Here is a 21,428-nt window from a genome sequence, read left to right on the forward strand (position 1 = left end):
ACTCTACTCTATTCTATATTCTATATCCTACTCTACTCTACTCTACTCTACTCTACTCTACTCTACTCTACTCTACTCTACTCCTATTCTATTCTATTCTATTCTATTCTATTCTATTCTATTCTATTCTATTCTATTCTATTCTATTCTATTCATCCCTCCATTCATCCCTCCATCCAAGGTAGGGTGGGGAATGGAGGATAGGGACTGACAGTTGAAACTGGGTGGTGTCTCAATCCCATTTTCCCCTCCCCTCCCAGTCTCATCTGTCAGTATCTCTCCTCCATCTCTCTGCCTCCCCACCCCCCCATCACAACTGATGAAGTTTCTTGGATGCGAAACAAAACTGTTTTCTTCCTCTTCCTCTTCCTCTTCCTCTTCCTCGAGGAAAACAACAACAACAACAGTCCAGTTGCCTTTGGAAAAAGCACTTTTGAGAACGAACCGAAGTGCGCATCAGGTGTTGACGGAATATCCAACTGGTGTGAGTGCGATTTTATTGCTTCTTTCCCAGGGAAGGTGCTGGAAATTAGTGAAACGACAAAACTGTCACAGTGGAGAGATTGATATCTAAAAATGTGCAAAGGAACCCTTTCTTTATTCCCCCATGCTGAGGAAAGATAAGTGGCATTCTTTTTAATAGGACATAAAAGTTCTCTCCTTAATGGAGCACATGATTTACGGCTAATATTTGTTTCTAGTTTAAGCGCCGGGCGTGATTTGCAATCCAGCGGTTATGTCGGTAGTTAAACCTATTGAGATGCAAAGTAGGGCAGCTCAGAAGATATTTTTTTCTGCATTTTGGATCAACAGAGAGAAGTCTTCTGGTCCTCTGTGGAAGAAAGAACTTTCTAGAAGGATAGCGTTGAGGGAGGGGACAATTTAATTTGCATATTTATACCCGCCCACATGCCTGTCTGTTTTCATAGCGGATAGAATCTTATGTTCTTTTTTTAAAAAAACGGGTTTCATTCCATTTGTGGAATCGAATTGATTTTTCTTTTGATTTATTTGAGAGCCAGTTTGGCACAGTGGTTAAGTTGCTGGCCTAGAAACCAGGAGACTGAGTTCTAATCCTAGTTTAGGCATGAAAGCCAGCTGGGTGACTTTGTGCCAATCACCAGGAGATGGTGAGTTCTAGTCCCGCCTTAGGCATGAAAGCCGGCTAGGTGACTTTGAGCCAATTACCAGGAAACTGTGAGTTCTAGTCCCACTTTAGGCATGAAAGCCAGCTTGGTGACTTTGGGCCAATCACCAGGAGATGGTGAGTTATAGTCCCGCCTTAGGCATGAAAGCGGGCTGGGTGACTTTGGGCCAATAATTAGGAGACAGAGAGTTCTAGTCCCGCCTTAAGCATGAAAGCCAGCTCAGTGACTTTTGATCACTCACCCAGGGATGGCGAGTTTTAGTTCCACTTTAGACATGAAAACTGTCTGAGTGACTTTCGGCCAATACCAGGAGAGGATGAGTTTATGAAAGCCAGCTTGATGACTTTGGAATCACCTCTGTAATTAAGACATAAAATGCATGCATTTTTCTGTGACATATAATGTATGTGGGTATATGCATAATTGTGTACTTATTTCTTTACTAGCTGGACACCCGTGCTTCACTACAAAACTATGTGAACTGGCGTGATAAATTGACACTTAAAGCCTGAAACTTAATGTAGAATGTGTAACTCCATAGCATCAGACCGTGTTAATATAAGGACTCCTTAGAACTAAGGAGAAATTTCCTGACAGTTAGAACAATTAATAAGTGGAACAACTTGCCTGCAGAAGTTGTGAATGCCCCAACACTGGAAATTTTTAAGAAGATGTTGGATAACCATTTGTCTGAAGTGGTGTAGGGTTTCCTGCCTGGGCAGGGGGTTGGGCTAGAAGACCTCCAAGGTCCCTTCCAACTCTGTTATTCTATTCTATTCTATTCTATTCTATTCTATTCTATTCTATTCTATTCTATTCTATTCTATTCTATTCTATTCTATTCTATTCTATTCTATTCTATGGCAACTGGCAGTTGGAACAGAGTTCCTTTCAGATGGGGAGGGGGAGTAGAACATCTAACTCCTTAGCATGAGAGAGTGTGAATATAATACTGTATATGAAATAATAATGATCTGATGGTCATTTTGAAAAATCCTTTCTTAGTGAGCACCTAGAAGCCAAGAGGAACATATGTGCCAAATTTCAAGTTTGTAGGTGTCAGCGTCCCAGCACTGACATATAAATAAAGGGAGGAGAAGCCTGAACTTTTGCCTGCTAAATCCCTTTGAAGATTCTGTCTCCTCGGAGATGGGGAGGGGGGAGACATTCCTGTGATCTGACGAAGAAGGAATCAGGAAAGTGACTTGGAAGATAGCCAATGAGAAGCAGAGAATTGGGGATCGGAAAGGGAGGGATTGGGGGGCAAAGGTCAGTACTGGCCGCGAAAGAGTCAGGATCAGATTGCTGTGCTCGAATAAAGAGAAAATTTCCTTAAAGATCCGCAGTTTGGAAATTCATTTATTTTGAGATAGCATCGAAACCTGATAGTAGGCTTTATGGTTCTGGAGATTTCGTGATGATGCGTGAGTGGTTTTCACTTTTATATATATAGATTTTGTCATATTTATGTAGTGTATATTGGAGGCGGTGAGCATTTGAGAGCTGTATGCAACATAATTTCATTTTAATGTGTACATTCAAAGTGACAATAAAATTATCCTATCCTATTCTAATTCTATTCAAATGCATGCATAGATGCGCACACTTACCCACACATCCACATCCACACACTTACTAATACATAATAAAAAGTTTGTATGTAATAAACTTCTCTCTCTGGCTCTAACTTTTGTGGCTAGAGGTGCGTATTGGTTTTTGATCTCTGCAGACTCCAATTTGAATTGAGCTAAGTCTATTCGAATGTAAAGGATTTTGCATTTCCAGACGGTTTTAACAATTCCCGCCTCAAAATAAATGCACAAAAGAATAACACTGAGAAGAACGAGTTTAAGGTATCTTTTCAAAAAAACATCTTTGAGTGTACAGACCTCAAAGCACAGTCAACAGTGCAGAAAACAACTCAACAGGCATATGGATAAGAGACACAATTAAAAAAAACAACAACAACCCAGATTGATTTGCTGATAGTCTCTCTGACAGTGTGAGTCCCTTTGTCGCCTCTGAGAAGAAATTTAGACACGGGGACCACAAGAAACTGTTTGAAATTCATTGTTTGAGCAATGCTATTTGGCTAGTCCAAACCTCTTGAAATTGGTAGGTTTTCAAGATTCCCAGATTTCTTTAACAGGCAGCAGTTACATAAACAAAACACGAAACGAAATGAAACGAAACGAACCAATAAATAAATAAATAAATGTCCCCATACCCTTTGAAGGGTGCTCATCCCAAAGTGCATAGCTAAAAGTCTCTGGAGATCCTCAGCCATCCAGGTCATGGCTGTCCCAAAGGTGCCTTTTCAAGAGGCAACTGGACTTTTCTTGTTTTTTCTTTGAAGAGGTTTTGCTTCTCATCCAAGAAGCTTCTTCAGAGCGGAAGAAGCTTCTTGGATGAGAAGTGAAACCTCTTCAAAGAAAAAACCAGAACGTCCAGTTGCCCCTTGAAAAAGCACCTTTGGGACAAGTGACTCAATATATTTTCAGAATCATTTTAGGAAACTGATGGAGTTGTAGGGATTATTCCAATGGTGGGATTCAGCCGGTTCGGGCCGATTTGGGCGAACCAGTTATTAAATTGCTGGCTGACCCCACCCTTCCCCTTCCAGGAGTTGCCACGTACCCCATTTTGGCTCCCAGAGAAGTGCAGGGAGGCCTACTAGGCCCAAAATGAGGCGTGGGGGTGGTGGTGCAGCGTGGCTCCCCCATGGCCCGTTTTTGCTCCCAGAAGGCTGCAGAGAGGCCTCCTAGGCCCAAAACGGGGCGCAGGGGTGATGGTGTGCCCTGCTGCCCGTTTTCTCCCCCAGGGGGGTGCAGGAGGTCGAGTGCTGCCTGTCATGCCCCCTGGCCACGCCCACCATGGCCACGCCCACCCAGCCGGTCATTAGGGCAGAGAACCGGTTGTTAAATTATTTGAATCCCACGACTGGCTTATTCATGTCGTCCTGACTCCAAGAAAGTTTGCTGCCACAGCTTTCAAATTTTCTTTCGCCGAGTCTGGGTAATGTTCCAGTCTAATGACCTTTCCTTACAGTCACAAAACAGGCAGGGCAGAGTGCAGGAGAAGTGAGCGCCTGGTTTCATGTAATTCAGATCCAAAATGAGCTAATCTACTTTCTAAAAGCAAACGTAACCATTGGTGACCTCAAACGGTGAAATACAGTCGGGGCATTAGCATACCCGCTTTGAAGCTGGCTGACCTCTGGCACTTCTCGTTTCTTTGAGAGATAATGGTGGTGTGTGCGTATAATATTGATTTAGCAGTAGGAATGGATGACACCCAGTGCCGCATGCATTTTCCACTTGGGTTAGAATTTTTTTCCCCCAATTATTAACAAAAAAAGTGAAAAGACCTGATTTTCCTTCTTCAACAGAACAAATAGCAATAGCACTTAGATTTATATACCGCTTCACAATTCTTTACAAACCTGTCTAATCAGTTTACAGAGTCAGCCTATTGTCCCCCAACAATCTGGGTCCTCATTTTATCCACCTCGGAAGGATGGAAGGCTGAGTCAACTTGAGCCGGTCAGGATCAAGCCCTTCCTTCCTTCCTTCCTTCCTTCCTTCCTTCCTTCCTTCCTTCCTTCCTTCCTTCCTTCCTTCCTTCCTTCCTTCTTCCCTCCCTTCTTCTCAATAGCACTTAGACTTATATACCACTTCACAGTGTTTTACAGCCCTCTCTAAGCAGTTTACAGAGTCAGCCTGTTGCCCCCAACAATCTGGGTCCTCATTTTATTGACCTTATAAGGATGGAAGGCTGAGTCAACCTTGAGCTGGTCATGATCAAACACTTCCTTCCTTCCTTCCTTCCTTCCTTCCTTCCTTCCTTCCTTCCTTCCTTCCTTCCTTCCTTCCTTCCTTCCCTCCCTCCCTCCCTCCCTCCCTCCCTCCCTCTCAATAGCACTTAGATTTATACACCACTTCACAATGTTCTACAGCCCTCTCTAAGCAGTTTACAGAGTCATCCTATTGTCCCCCAACAATCTGGGTCCTCATTTTATCCACCTTGGAAGGATGGAAGGCTGAGTCAACCTTGAGCCGGTCAGAATCAAACACTTCCTTCCTTCCTTCCTTCTTCCCTCCCTTCTTCTCAATAGCACTTAGACTTATATACCACTTCACAGTGTTTTACAGCCCTCTCTAAGCAGTTTAGAGAGTCAGCCTGTTGCTCCTAACAATCTGGGTCCTCATTTTACCGACCACAGAAGGATGGAAGGCTGAGTCAACCCTGAGCCAGTCAGGATCGAACTGCTGGCAGTGAGCAGTGACTTAGCTTGCAGTACTGCACTCTAACCACTGTTCCACCATGAAGGAGAATGAGAGAGAGGAATAAGAAAGGAAGCAATGAAAGAAGGAAGGAATAGTAATAGTACTAAGACTTATATACTGCTTCATAGTGCTTTCCAGCCCTCTTTAAGCGGTTTACAGAGTCAGCCTCTTTGCCCCCAACAATCTGGGTCCTCGTTTTACCGACCTTGGAAGGATGGAAGGCTGAGTCAACTTTGAGCTGGTCAGGATCCAACTCCAGGCTGTGGGCAGATTCTAACCACTTCACCATCATGGTTCAATTAAGTCAGGATGATCTTAATTCCAGACTCCATGCTAAAATTTCCAGCTTTATCATGAAAGTAGGGGCTCCAACACTGGATTCTTGAAGAGACCTACTCTGTGCCTTACTATGTTTTTGCAACAGTGCAGATTTATGGATTTTAATTAAGAGAATTCTCCTCAAAGGTGGAGCCATCTGGGGAATTTTAAGAGTCGAAGTCCGCAGATCCAGAAAGAGGTTCAGATTGGACATGTAAGAGAGAAAGAAAAAGGGAAGGGAAGGGAAGGGAAGGGAAGGGCAGGAGAAAAGAGAAGAGAAGAGAAGAGAAGAGAAGAGAAGGGAAGGGAAGGGAAGGGAAGGGAAGGGAAGGGAAGGGAAGGGATGGGAAGGCGAAAGAGAAGGAAAAGGGGAAGGGAGGGAAGGGAAGGGAAGGGCAGGAGAAAAGAGAAGAGAAGGGAAGGGAAGGGAAAGGAAAGGAAGAAAAGGGGTGGGGTGGGGAGGGAAAGGGAAGGGAAGGAGGAAGAGAAGGGAAGGAGAAAGAGAAGAGAAGGGATGGGAAGGCGAAAGAGAAGGAAAAGGGGAAGGAAGGGAAGGGAAGGGAAGGGCAGGAGAAAAGAGAAGAGAAGGGAAGGGAAAGGAAAGGAAAGGAAGAGAAGGGGTGGGGTGGGGAGGGGAAGGGAGAGGAGGGGAGGGCAAGGCAAGGGAAGGGAAACAGGAAGAGAAGGGAAGGAGAAAGAGAAGAGAAGGGATGGGAAGGAGAAAGAGAAGGAAAAGGGGAAGGGGAGGGGAGGGAAGGGAAGGGAAGGGAAGGAGAAAGTGAAGGAAAAAGGGAAGGGAAGGGGAGGTGTGGGAAGGGGAGGTGTGGGAAGGGGAGGGAGTAAGGAAGGATGGAAGGAAGGAAGATTGTTTATCTCTAAAATTAAGAGAAATGGGAAGGATGGCATAGACACAAATGAAAGCGACCCGATCTTAACGGCAAATAAAAATGCAATTTTAATTACGTGCTGCAGGACTAACACATACGTTGGAAAGCATGAATTAGTGCCCTCTGGGTAATTGCAGGTGCTTCTGAAAGTAGACATCCACAGGTTGCTATTAGCTGCATGTTCTACTTGACTGAATGGTGATAACGAAAAAGACAGAGATGCGCTTTGGGGGAAAACTGGGCAACCCTCTGATTGAATGTAATCCAGAGGAAATATTATTCTACTGCACAACACGTATTGACGTGCGAAAATTAGATGAGAGAGTAATAGGGCCATTCAGAGGTACAAGAAGGAATAATAATAGTGACTGATTGGTAAGCATACACTTCCCCCCTCCAAAAAAAAAATCTGTCTATTTTCGGTGGGCCAGCATAAATATTGATATGTAAGCACAGCAAAGGAATGGATGTACATCTAAAAGCATGACTGATTTAATTGTTGATGATGGAAGGTTAAGGGAATCCGCCAAGGATGCAACAATAATGAGTCATTTGAATGTGAGACAGATCATTCATTTGTTAGGGTCCAAAATGCAACTTTGGCGGGGGGGGGGGGAGAATGAACCTTGGGGGGAAAAAAATGAGAAACAGGAAAAATAAGCTGAATTCTACATTAAAAAAAAGTATTAGATATTATACGTCCAACCAGAGGTAGGTTGGTGGGTTTCAGCAGGTTCTGACCAGTTCTGGAGAACCGGTAGTGGAAATTTTGAGTAGTTCGGAGAACCGGTAGTAAAAATTCTGACTGGCCCCGCCCCCGTCTATTCTCTGCCTCCTGAGTCCCAGCTGATCGGGAGGAAATGGGGATTTTGCAGTATTCTTCCCCTGGAGTGGGGAGGGAATGGAGATTTTACAGTATCCTTCCCCTGGAGTGGGGAGGGAATGGAGATTTTGCAGTATCCTTCCCCTGGAGTGGGGTGGGAGTGGGGATTTTGCAGTATCTTTCCCCCATGAATGGGGTGGAAATAGAGATTTTGCAGTATCCTTCCCTTGCCACACCCACCAAGCCACGCCCACCAAGCCACACCACGCCCACCAAGCCACACCATGCCCACCAAGCCACGCCCACAGAACCGGTAGTAAAACAATTTGAATTCCACACTGCTTACAACCATTTGTTTAGCGAAGGTTCAAGGTTTACAATGGCCCTGACAAAAATGGAAGTTATGACTAGTCCTTGCAATTATGAGCCTCACAGATCCCCATGGTCATGTGAGTCCAAACCCTGGGGTCACGTGATCGTCATGTGTGACCTTCCCGGCCGGCTCTGAAAAGCAAACTCAAAGGGGGGGCGGGGGGGGGCGGGGAAAGCTGGATTTGCTTAACGACCGTGGGATTCACTTGCCAACTGCAGCGATTCCCTTGACAACTCTGGCAAAAACGGTCATAAAATCAGACCCGACTCACTTAACAACCGTCTTGCTTAGCAATTCTGCACCCGCTTATGATTGCAAGTCAGGGGCTACCAGTATAGAGCAGGCAGGGGTGTCAAACTTGATTTCGTTGAGGGCCGCATCAGGATTGCATTTGACCTCGGGTATCTGGAGTTGGCGTGGCCAGGATGGGCATGGCCAACTTGACGTCACTCGTGTCGGGGGGCGCCTGTGGTGGCCCGAGCGCTGTGCCACAGAAAACGGGCTCCCAAGCTCAGTTTTCGCCTAGGACGGCCTCCTACAATCCTCTACCAGCAAAAACGGCGCATGTGGGGGTCACATGTGACCCTCATGAGCTCCGTTTTCAGCTGGGATGACCTCCTGTAACCCTCTGCCAGCGAAAATGCAGCTCAGGGGCGGGCATATGTGGCAGAGGCACTGTGGGCTCGTCCTTCACTGTGTAGGAAGAAATATCCTTCTGGGTTCAGCTCCAAGTGGGGGAAAAGACACTGGAAACATGGAGACTGCTTGGAAAGATGGTTTAATGGTGGACAGGATCACATGGTTTGAGTTCCTGAACAGAAAAAAGGGGCGAGATGCAGTGAGTCCCTGGGTTTTATGCTTTCTCTGGCTTTGAACTTCCTGGGGCCCAGAAAGAGTATCCTGATTGGTTGTCAGATTCCCACGGGGTGGGGGCCTTAGCTAGCCTTGCTGGCTGATGTAATCTTCCCAGGTGCCATGTGGTGAGTTTCTGTTGCTAAATGGCTCCTATTATGTTAGTTTCTGTTGCTAGATGGGTCCTATTGTGTTGCAGATGATGGTCCATTGACAAAGATTGAGTTTCTGTCTCTGGCCCATTGACAAAGGGTGGGGGCAAGAAGGCGGGAGCTGCTTCGTCTTTAAAACATGCTTCTCCATTTCTCATCCAGGGAAACATAATATTCTGCCTTTTTAATATTTCCTAAAATATTTCATTCTTCTAGGAAAGGGGTGGATGCTAACTTCTTACAATTGTTTCCAGAGCAGCCCCGCAGGCCAGATCTAAGCATCCCGTGGGTCACATCCGACCCACAGGCCTTGAGTTTGACACCCCTGGTATAGAGTATTTGGCACGGGTAGAAAAGTATGGGGAAGAATTGTGAACTTTATTGGTGCCAAGTGTATTTAGTTGCATTGTTTTCTTATCTCACATCCTTCCTTTGCTAGTTGCTACTCCTTTCCTGGGATTTGCGTAAACGATATACAGGTAGTCTTCGACATACGACCACAGCTGAGCCCAAATTTCCAGTTATTAAGTGAGTATTCGCTCCCATTTTGTTTATTGCTAGTATTGTTAAGTGAATCACCCATCATCCTCTTTTAACAACCACATAATCCCTTGCGAGGTGGAGTCTGGGCAACTGAACGGAGCTGAATGTTTTACTGGCCGGATGCTCTTCCTGTCACCAATGCGGAGTTTTGTTCGGCAGATATATTCTCATTGTGTCCAGAGAGAGAAATATCTGCCTCTACCTAGGATCGAACTCACAGCCTCCTGATTGTCGGGCGAGAATTCCACCCGTAGGCCACTGCACCACGCTGTTAAGTGAATCACCTGCAGTAGTTAAATTAGTAACTGGCTTCCCCATGGACTTTTCTCCCAGAATTGTGAGTGTTCCATTGCTGGAGGGTTTCAAGAAAAGATTGGACAGCCATCTGTCTGGGATGATATAAGGACTCCTGCTTCGGGCACAGGGTTGGACTAGAAGACCTCCAAGGGTCCCTTCCCGCTCTGTGATTCTATGATTCTACAATAAGAATGGCTTCTCTTATGAAGATGGACCGAAATCCTAAGCATTTCATGAAACTCTTCTTGTAAAATTCTCCTTGAGTTGGGTTTGGATTGCTAAAATAGATATGGCAAGGATGACAGTAGTAATGCTAAAAAATAATAACGTGCGAAATGGACTGAGATATACCTTTCGCTAGCTTAAAGAAAATAGCTCCTTTTTATGACATTGAGAAGTGGGGTTTTTTTTTCCCAACCGACTATTGTGATGCAGAAATATCATTTTGCTTTTAACAACTTGCAAAGTCCTTTGAGGTTTATGATGAAAGACACAGATATACCCCAATTAAATTATCTTTTGTCCCACCAGTTCCTTGCTAGAAATGGTCTACCTGTCTCTTGGGATACCGAACAATTTTATTGTTCTATTACTTTGAAATCCCGTAAGTCATCTTGGTGGGATGAAGAGGGAAAAAAAGGGTTTGAGCGATGAACAGAACATGAAGTCACCAAATTTAAAAGACTAGTTTTCACCAAGTGGGTTGGTAGGCTCGCCCATTACAGATAGAATAAAATAGAATAGAGTAGAGTAGAGTAGAGTAGAGTAGAGTAGAGTAGAGTAGAGTAGAGAAGGGTAGGGTAGAGAAGGGTAGGGTAGGGTAGGGTAGGGTAGGGTAGAGTAGAGTAGAGTAGAGTAGAGTAGAGTAGAGTAGAGTAGAGTAGAGTAGAATTCTTTATTGACCACGTGTGATTGGACACACAAGAAATTTGTCTTGGTGCATACACTCTCAGTATAGAGTAGGGTAGAGTAGAGTAGAGTAGAGTAGAGTAGAGTAGAGTAGAGTAGAGTAGAGTAGAGTAGAGTAGAGTAGAGTAGAGTAGAATCGAATTGAATCTATTCACTCCATCTATTCTATTCTATTCTATTCTATTCTATTCTATTCTATTCTATTCTATTCTATTCTATTCTAAAAATTAATAGCAACTGATTGTTGAATAGTGGATAAACATCTTGGCATTTGACATATATCCAACATACAAATAACAATCTAGCATAAGAAAACAATCAGTAAATAAGCAAAGGGAGATTGTCCATTTCCCTGAAAAATCTGTTGCTTTGGACTCAGATTACAGAACTATGAAATTTCTTCCGGAAGACGTATGCATCGTAAGTGCAAAGGTAAAGATAAAGGTAAAGGTTCCCCTCGCACATATGTGCTAGTTGTTCCAGACTCTAGGGGACGGTGCTCATCTCCATTTCAAAGCCAAAGAGTCAGCGCTGTCCGAAGACGTCTCCGTGGTCATGTGGCCGGCATGACTCAACGCCAAAGGTGCACAGAATGCTGTTACCTTCCCACCAAAAGTGGTCCCTATTTTTTCTACTTGCATTTTTTACGTGCTTTCGAACTGCTAGGTTGGCAGAAGCTGGGATGAGTAACGGGAGCTCACCCCGTTACGCGGCACTAGGGATTCGAACCGCTGAACTGCCAACCTTTCAATTGACAAGCTTAGCGTCTTAGCCACTGAGCCACCATGTCCAAAGACCACGATTAAACCTCTTTGGCAAATAAATGCCTCTTTTTTTCCCTTTAAAACCTCAGCTAAAAAGCTTAAAAACAAATTATCTGATTAAACAAAAGATCATGAACTTAAGATCTCAGACTTAATTATGGAGCTCTTCTGGATAGACTTCAATTAAGCCAGACTTGGTTAGATGGGAAAGTAATGATGGCCTGTATACTGAGAAGAAATGATCACTGATGTAAAGGTAGTTAAAACAAAATAAGAGGGTTTTTTTTTTTGATGCTGGAAAAATGATAGAAGAAGCTGGTAGAATGTTAACTAAAGAGGCAGCCTTTTTGTTTCGCAAATCCATTTAATTTGCTGGACTTAAATTAAAACAATTTTTCATTCTTTCTTGGCTGTCTCCTTGCATAAAAGATTATTTGTAGCCCTGTGTCTGTTCAACACTTAGTGTGGCTGTTCTGCTTATTACATCTTGAATGATTTAAGTATTTCTCTTTTATAGTCCCCTCATCACTGCAGCCTCCTTTCCTAAGGGTTAGCCGAAATCCAATTATAACATTATTGGTAGGTTAGTTAAGAGATTTTCTTTGCAACAAATTAAAGGGAGATGGAAAGCTGATTTACCAAAAGTTTGGAGGTCCAAATGTTTGGAAGTAAATGTTTCATCTGTCCAGTAAGTTTTGACTCTAGAGCAGGGGTGAAATCTACTTACCTTCCCTACCGGTTTGGAAGTGCACACTCTGCACTTGTCACGTGTGATTTTGGACCCTCTGTGCATGCTCAGAGCCTTCCGCACATGTGCAGAGGGTAAAAAACAGGTTACTTCCTGGTTAAAACCAGGAAGTTACGATGTCCGGGCGGGTGGATGGAGCCTCACACTGCTGCTGTTACCGGTTCTCTGAACTACGCGCCGCCGCCGCTACAGGTTCGCCTGAACAGGTGCGAACCGGTAGCATTTCACCCCTGCTCTAGAGGGTGCTGCCCATCTCATTTCTTGGCCAAGGGACCATTATCCGAAGACGCTTCCGTGGTCATGTGGCCATCGTGGCTATACAGGTAGTCCTCCACTTACAACAGTTCATTTAGTGACCGTTCGAAGTTACAATGGCACTGAAAAAAGTGACTTACAATCATTTCTCACACGTGACCCTAGTAGCATCTCCATGGTCACGTGATGTACATTCGGATGCTTGACAACTAACTCACATTTATGATGGTTGCGGTGTCCCGCGGTCATGTGATCCCCTTTTGCGACCTTCTGAGAAATCAAGTCAACGGGGAAGCCAGATTCACTTAACAACCGTGTTACTACTTTTAAGAACTTCAGCAATTCACTTAACACGTGTGGTGAGAAAAGTCGTAAAATGGGGCAAAGCTCAGTTAAAACATTTCTGACAGCAACATAAATTCTGGGCTCAGTTGTAGTCATAGGCAGAGGACTACCTGTATGACAAAATGCATGGAATGCTATTACCTTCCCACCGAAGTGGTACCTATTTATCTGCTCGCATTTGCATGCCTTCAAACTGCTAGCTGGTCAGGAGCTGGAAGAAGGAAGGGGAGCTCACCCCATCATGCATCACTCAGGTCTCGAACACGGACTGTCAGCATTCCAGCTGACAAGCTCAGCATTATTAATTGCTGAGCCATCGCGCCCCCTCAAAATTGGGAAATTGTCACATGTTAATAAAAGTATTAATCATAGAATCTTTCCGAAAAAGCAGAAGATTCTCAGCCATCCAGTTTTGTGTCAACAAAAACTGTTTATTTGGAATTTCTGGACTGGCCAGAAATATAATTGGGTTTGGATAGTTGCTTAACCTGTATGACATACCAAGGATGAGATGCTCAAGAGTTGACTTGAAGAGAAACACAGTTAAAAACCGGTAGAAAATCAGGATCACACAAAGTGTTAGTACCACTTTATAATTCTGCGATAAGACCATGCTTGGAATATTGCATCCGGTTTTGGTCACCACGATACAAAAAAGATTTTCAGAAAGTGCAGAGAAGAGCAATAGAAATGATTAGATGATTGGAGGCTAAAATATGAAGAACGGTTGCAGGAATAGGGTATGTCCAGTTTAATGAAAAGAAGGACTAGGGGTGACATGATCACAGTGTTCCAGTATCTCAGGGGCTGCCACAAAGAAGAGGGAGTCAAGCTCTTCTCCAAAGCACCTGAGGGCAGGACAAGAAGCAATGGGTGGAAACTAATCAAGGAGAGAAGCAGCTTAGAATTAAGGAGAAATTTCCCAACAATGAACTAATCAGTGGATTCTGGGGTGGGTTCTACTTACCTTTACTACTGGTTCGCATTGCGCGCGCATGCTCTTCTGCGCGTATGCAGATCGCCTATGATGATGGCGATCAGTGGGAGGAGCCTCCTGCTGGTTTTACTACCAGTTCTTGCGAACCGGTCTGAACTGGGGGCAACCCACCACTGAGTGGAACAGCTTGCCTCCAGAAGTTTTGGGTGCTCCATGTTTTTAAGAAGAGCTTGGGCAATCATTTGTCTGAAATGGTAGAGAGTCTCCTGCTTTGAGTAGAAGACCTCCAACCAGTGATGGGATTCAAAATTTTCTACTAACGGTTCTGTGGGCGTGGCTTGGTGGGCGTGGCAGGGGAAGGATACTGTAAAATCTCCATTCCCTCCCCATTCCAGGGGAAGGATACTGTAAAATCTCCATTCCCACCCCACTCCAGGTGAAGGATACTGCAAAATCTCCATTCCCACCCCACTCCAGGAGAAGGATACTGCAAAATCCCCATTTCCTCCCACTCACCTGGGACTCAGGGGACAGAGAATAGATGTGGGCAGGACCAGTCAGAGGTGGTATTTACCATTTCTCTGAACTACTCAAAATTTCCGCTACCGGTTCTCCAGAACTGGTCAGAACCTGCTGAAACCCACCTCTGCCTCCAACGTCCCTTCAGACTCTGTTATTTTGTTAAAGCTATAAGCCTATTTTTGAAAACAGGTTACAATAAGACTTGGGGGGATTTCCAGAGGATAAAGGATGAAGGAGGATTTAGATGACCAAAAGTCTTTTTTCTGGGACTAGTTAGTCTTCATTTTGTTTACTTCAAGATAGCTTTTGGGGCAGCTGTTTGGCTAGAATAAAGACGACACCCAACACTAGGATTTTTGCAGTCTAATCTTTTTTGTTTCTTGTTTATTTGTTTTATCCCATAGGACCAGTGGTGGGTATTAATTTTTTTTACTACCGGTTCTGTGGGTGTGGCTTGGTGGGCATGGCATGGCTTGGTGGGCATGGCTTGGTGGGCATGGCAGGGGAAGGATACTGTAAAATCCCCATTCCCTCCTCACTCTAGGGGAAGGATACTGCAAAATCCCCATTCCCTCCCCACTCCAGGGGAAGGATACTGCAAAATCCCCATTTCCTCCTTACTCCAGGGGAAGGTTACTGCAAAATCCCCATTTCCTTCTGATCAGCTGGGACTCGGGAAGCATAGAATAGATCAAGGCAGGGCCAGTCAGAGGTGGTATCTACTGGTTCTCCGAACTACTCAAAATTTCCGCTACCCATTCTCCAGAACTGATCAGAACCTGCTGAAACCCACCTCTGCATAGGACCGTGATGGCGAACCTATGGTACTTATGCCAAAGGTGGCACACACAGAACCCTCTCTGTGGGCACGTGCACCATCATCAGCTCTCTTCTGGGTTCCGTCACATGCATGCGCACTGGACAGCTGTTCTTTGCACATGTGTGCGCCGGAACCCAGAAAAGAGGAGCTGGCCTGTGCGCATGTGCATGACGGAACCTGGAAGAGCAGCTGGCCGCTGTGCACATGCGCACTGACCAGCTGCTCTGTTCCAGATTCTGGTGCTCCAGCATTCATGCATGCGCATGTGTGCCTGCGCGCTCCAGTTTCGGCACTTGGTGCCGAAAAGGTTAACCATCACTGTCATAGGATATAATGAATTTTGAAAACGTCACCCTTCTAAGATCTTTCCATTTTAATACTCAAAGGTTCTCTTTTTTTCCTTTCTTTTCTCTTCCTTCTGACTTTGGCTTGTAGTTTATTTTACTATGTAGGTAGTCCTTGACTTAGGACCACAACTGAGCCTAAAATTCCTGTTCCTAAGGGAGGCAGTTGTTAAGCGAGTCTTGCCCCATTTTATCACCTTTCTTGCTACCACCATTAAGTGACCCCTGTGGCAGGGGTGAAATGCTACCGGTTCACACCGGTTTGGGAGAACTGGTAGTAGCGGCGGATGGTTCGGAGAACCGGTAGCAGCGGCAGCACGAGGCTCCACACCCAGACGCTGTTACTTCCTGTTTTTAACCAGGAAGTAACCTGTTTTTTACCCTCTGTGCATGTGCAGAGGGTGCAAGTATGCACATGATGTGCACGCGCACACTTCTGAACCAGTAGGGAAGGTAAATAGATTTCACCCTTGCACTACGGTGGTTAAGCTAGTAAGTGGGTTGCTAAGCAAATCTGGCCTCCCTGTAGACTTTGCTCATCAGAAGGTCCCAACTTTGCAAATTCTCTGCCATTTTTCCCAAGTCTCAACCTCTTTTTTTGTAATGTGGTGACCAAAACTGCACGCTAGTATTCCAGATGTGGCCTTATTAAGGTTTTATAAAGCAGTAGAATGACTACGAGCGACGAGTTAAATCCTCTCCGATTATCCCCTGATTAATTGTCCCGTTCTTTTTTTAAGAGTGGCAACATCATCTGAACAGAGGCTTGCGATTACCTCTTACTTCTGTACCAGACACATGTCTCTTTGGGAAAGTGGAAGGCTCAAATTCGACGTATTTGTCAAAAGTATCGCTTTTGGGGGAAAAAAAAAAAGGAAAAGGTTAGCCATTCTGAACAGCCACGAGACGAATGGAAAAAGCAGGGCAAAGGAACATGTCACAGCAAAACTGTATCAAGGGCAGCTTGCACCTCTTGTCTGTAAATGGATTTGAGATTGGCAGGGGCCCTGGAGGCTCAGACAGCTGTCAAGATTACTGATAAGGAGACCGTCATGTTTCCAATAAGGATAGCAGAAGCTGAGTGGGTCTAATTTTCTACCGTCGGTGAGTTTGGGTGAGACCCTGCTCGCGAAACCCTCCATGGCTGTCAGGCGGAATAAGATTTTTATCGGTTTATTGAGTGATCATTGTTTGAAAGGAGGGAAGACGGCAATCAACTCAGTCTGGTTGCTATAACAAGAGCGATGGTGGCGTTTGTTTGAAATGATCACCCCAATCTGGTTGCTGTAAAAAAAAAAAAAAAAAGACAATTCCGTGAATTCTGCCTCTGTGTTCCTGGGCTTCACTTAAAAGTTCTCCGTCACCTTGAAAATAAAATGCAGCCGTATCCTGACACCGGAGAGCCTTTTCTATCTCTTTATCTGGTCTTCTTCAGTGGTCTTCCGGGTGCGCTTCAAGGTGCTGGTTATCACCTTTAAAGCGCTCCATGGCATCGGGCCTAGCTATCTTCGAGACCGCCTGCTGCTACCGACGACCTCCCATCGTCCCGTGCGCTCCCACAGAGAGGGCCTCCTCAGGGTGCCATCAGCCAATCAATGTAGGCTGGTGACCCCCAGGGGGAGGGCCTTCTCTGTGGGGGCACCTACCCTCTGGAATCAGTTGCCCCCAGAGATAAGGAGAATCCAAGACCTCGGTGCCTTCCGCCATGCCCTTAAAACCCACTTTTTCCAGCAAGCCGGGCTGGCTTAAGAAGAAATTTTAAATGTTTTAATTGGTTTGTATTTTTAATTTTGGGACAAATTTATATATATTTTAATTGTTTTTAATATTTGTATTTTATGTTTTTTAATTCTGGCTGTACACTGCCCTGAGTCCTCAGGGAGAAGGGCGGTATATAAATTTAAAATAAAATAAAAAAAATAAAATAAAATCTAACAGACCTTCTCAAGAACTTTTGAGGAAGATGTCCCAAAGGTTCTTTTTTCAAGAGGCAACTGGACTTTCTTTCTTTCTTTTTTTTCTTTGAAGACATTTTGCTTCTCATCCAAGAAGCTTCTTCAGCTCTGTAAATAAGATCTTTTGAGTAAGATCTTACTATAGATCTTATTGATGCTAACATGATCGCCAACGTCCGATGACAGATATGGCCCAAGAAGAAGAAGAAGAAGATAGATCTTATTGCCATGGAGCTTGGAGACTTTGTGAACAAACAGTATGAGCCAATTACCTGAAGTTTTTCCATGCCAGTTGGCTAATGTCTGTTCTGCCCCAGCTACGGACCCCAAAGAACACAGCACACACAAAGTTTGTACAAAATTTAAATTTGCTAAAATAACTCAGTCTTTTCCAAACAAAGGCTGTTAATAAACTTCCTTAACAGCCTACAAGAAAACAAAGATAAAGTAATCACAATCTTACTAAGGTTGGCAGAAAGCCCAGAAGCAATTCGAAGAGATGCAGACGCGAAGGAGAATGAATTTAAGTTGTTCCCTACAACTTGCTTCAGTTGGTGTTCCTCCTTAAATAGGCTAAGGGAGTGGCCAATTAGCTCCAAGCCTTACACTTGAGGAGACCTCCTCCTGAGGAGCCACTCCTGCCTTTTGGCAGCTCTGCACGCCCGTGCATCGAGAAAAGACTACTCCTCTTCATCCTCTTCACTTAAGGGAGCTTCCGGAGGTTCTGAAGGCCCTGGCTGAATCCCCGCCTCTGGCACCACATCTTCTCCAGCCTCCTCATTGTCTGACCCAGGTTGCACAGGCTGCTAGCGTAACACCACACCAGCCTCCTCAGAATCAGCTACAATCCGCACAGGCCGCTGACGGGCCACAACAATGTCAGGACTGTGCACCATCTTTTGCACTGGATCTTCAGGCCTGCCACATTTACTACTGGGGGAAACTGGGGGGGGGGTAGGTAGGTAGTCATAATAACATTCCTTTCTCAGAGAGTCAAGGACATCTTGTCCTGCACCTGGATGGCTAGAACTGGGAGGCATCTCCAGTTGGGACGGTGCTTGGATTGGGCCACGTGATGGGCATGTGGGGTGCTGGGCAGGGACTTGGACTTTCCTTTGGGTGGGGAAAACCTGGAAGCTTTCAGATTTGGGTTTTCCCAGATGTGCCAATATGACATCTCTAATAAAATGGAATTTCAAGCAAACTCAAGTTTCGGAGTTTTCTTTCATTGGGGGTGTTACTTGGAACCCTGACATTAACCCAAATCTTGACAACTAATTTGTATTTATTTATTTATTTATTTATTATTTATTTATTTATTTATTTATTTATTTATTTATTTAATTAATTACTTAATTTAATTTATATACCGCCCTTCTCCCAAAGGGACTCATTATAAACAATGGATTACAAAGAAAAGGTAGACCTCAACTTACAATCATTGGTTTGGTGACCATTTGAAGTTACAACAACGTTGAAAAATATGACATGACTTTTTTCATAGTTATGTCCGTTGCATAGTTATGGCCATAGTTATGACCATCAAGTGATCAAAATTTGGATGCTTGGCAACTGGCTCATATTTGTGACCACTGCAGTGTCCCGCGCTTATCTTTTGATCATATCACTCCTAGTCCTTCTCTCTGTTAGACTAGACCAGGGATCAGCAACCTGCAGCTCTGAAGCCGCATGTGGCTCTTTCACCCCTCTGCTGCGGCTCCCTGTCACTCAAAATATGTGTCACAACTGCCAATGTGCGACACCCGCCAGCATGTGATTTATTGAGCTTTTTGACCCTGATAGGCCAACCATGGATAAATCCAAGAAAAGAAAAGTTTCAGAAGAAAACAGAATGTTTAATTCAACTACATATGCTAGTTTTGTGGCCGCTCAAGAAATAATCAGGCACGGGAAGGATTTTGTGGCTCCCGGTGTTTTCTTTTCTGTGGGAAACGGGTCCAAATGGCTCTTTGAGTGTTTAAGGTTGCAGACCCCCTGGACTAGACATACCTAGTTCCCTCAATCATTCATCAGATGGTTTAGCCTCTTATATCTTTTTTTCCCCCTCTGCACTCTTTCTAAGGTCTCAATGTCTTTCTTTTAAAATCATGGTGGCCAGAATATATTTTATTGTCCCTCCTTCTTAACTGCAAACTTTCTACCAATAACTCTAGGAAGCAAGCTGTTCTGTTGATTAATAGAATCAACAGAAATTCCTCCTTATTTACAGGTTGGGTTTCTCTCTTATGAGTTTCCACTCATTGTTTCTTGTCCTGCAGGGCAAAGAGACATGTCAGAGCAAAACAGTATCAAGGGCCTCGAGCCGAGCTTCAAAAGAAATCCAGTTATTTATTAGGAGCTTCATGTCGGCACATTCCCAAATGAAGCCAACTCTGACCCCACATAATTTAGGGCCCCAATCATGACCCTGCTCCCCCCCCGTGGTATGTCATCAATCAAGTTCGCCAAAGGAGCAATTTCGCAGGTTGTAGAGATCACTTCCCTCTGGCCGGTGTGGGTAACCCTAGGAGACAGCCTTGAGAAAGATATGTCTGGAATGTGCTCCTATCTTTGGCTGCTGTGCTGTTTTGTCGGTTTCCCATCCCCCTTGCCTATGGCAACTCGAGAACAGGCCAGGGATGCTTTGCACATTGACAATGGAATGGAATGGAATGGAATGGAATGGAATAGAATAGAATAGAATAGAATAGAATAGAATAGAATAGAATAGAATAGAATAGGGAATGTGGAATGGAATGGAATGGAATGGAATGGAATGGAATGGAATGGAATGGAATGGAATAGAATAGAATAGAATAGGGAATATGGAATGGAATAGAATAGAATAGAATAGAATAGAATAGAATAGAATAGAATAGAATAGAATAGAATAGAATAGAATAGGGAATGTGGAATGGAATGGAATGGAATGGAATGGAATGGAATAGAATAGAATAGAATAGAATAGAATAGAATAGAATAGAATAGAATAGAATAGAATAGAATAGAATAGGGAATGTGGAATGGAATGGAATGGAATGGAATAGAATAGAATAGAATAGAATAGAATAGAATAGAATAGAATAGAATAGGGAATATGGAATGGAATAGAATAGAATAGAATAGAATAGAATAGAATAGAATAGAATAGAATAGAATAGGGAATATGGAATGGAATAGAATAGAATAGAATAGAATAGAATAGAATAGAATAGAATAGAATGAAGAATGGAATGGAATGGAATGGAATAGAATAGAATAGAATAGAATAGAATAGAATAGAATAGAATAGAATAGAATAGAATAGAATAGAATAGAATAGAATAGAATAGAATAGGACCTTGGAGGTCTTGGAAGTCCAGCGCCCTTCTCAGGCAGGAAACCCTACAGCAGACATGTCAAACACAAGACCCGCAGGCCAGATCCGGCCTGCGATGTGGTTAGATCCGACCCGCAGAGCTGCCCTGGAAACAACTTCAGTTTTGTGCCATGTCTGGTACGGTCTGAAAAATTCCAATAAATAAATTTTTGCTGGTAAAATGAATATAATTAAGTGTGAGCAACAGTCGTGTCTCAACAGATTTCTAACAAATGGCCTAGCGGAGACTTTGTGAAAATGAAGCCATTCCCAGACTTACAGTCTTCCAGGGAAATAAATAAATAAATGAGCATAAAGGGACATTTCTGTTTAAAGGATTAATAACGCGATCAGGACGGAGCTAGCTGTGGGATAATTAACCCACAAGATGGGGAAAAAACGTAACAACCATTAATAGGGGAATTAGCCAGCAGTAAATTAAACGTAAAGATTCTAGAGATGAAGTGTTGAACGTTGGTGTTTAATTGGGGAAATGGAATCACATTAAAAAGAAAGGGTTTATTTGTTTACCGAGAAATTTTGATCTAACCCCCTTCCCATCCTTGTACGCTGAGGTAAACAGTAACAGTTGGCGCAAATGCTAGTACTGAATCAAACTATTTAAAATAAATATGCTTCAAGGGAATATATATATATATTCTTAAGTTCCGGAGTTCACAGTATGTCTGCTTCTTTTTTTACTAATATACCTGGAACTCATATTTTTAGAATAGTTTGTAATATATATATATATTTTCTGAGGTTTTCGCGGGTGTTTGTATGTAGGTCTTT

This window comes from Pantherophis guttatus, chromosome 5, assembly GCF_059756535.1.
Source record: "Pantherophis guttatus breed Tessera chromosome 5, ASM5975653v1, whole genome shotgun sequence".
NCBI classification, from domain to species: domain Eukaryota; kingdom Metazoa; phylum Chordata; class Lepidosauria; order Squamata; family Colubridae; genus Pantherophis; species Pantherophis guttatus.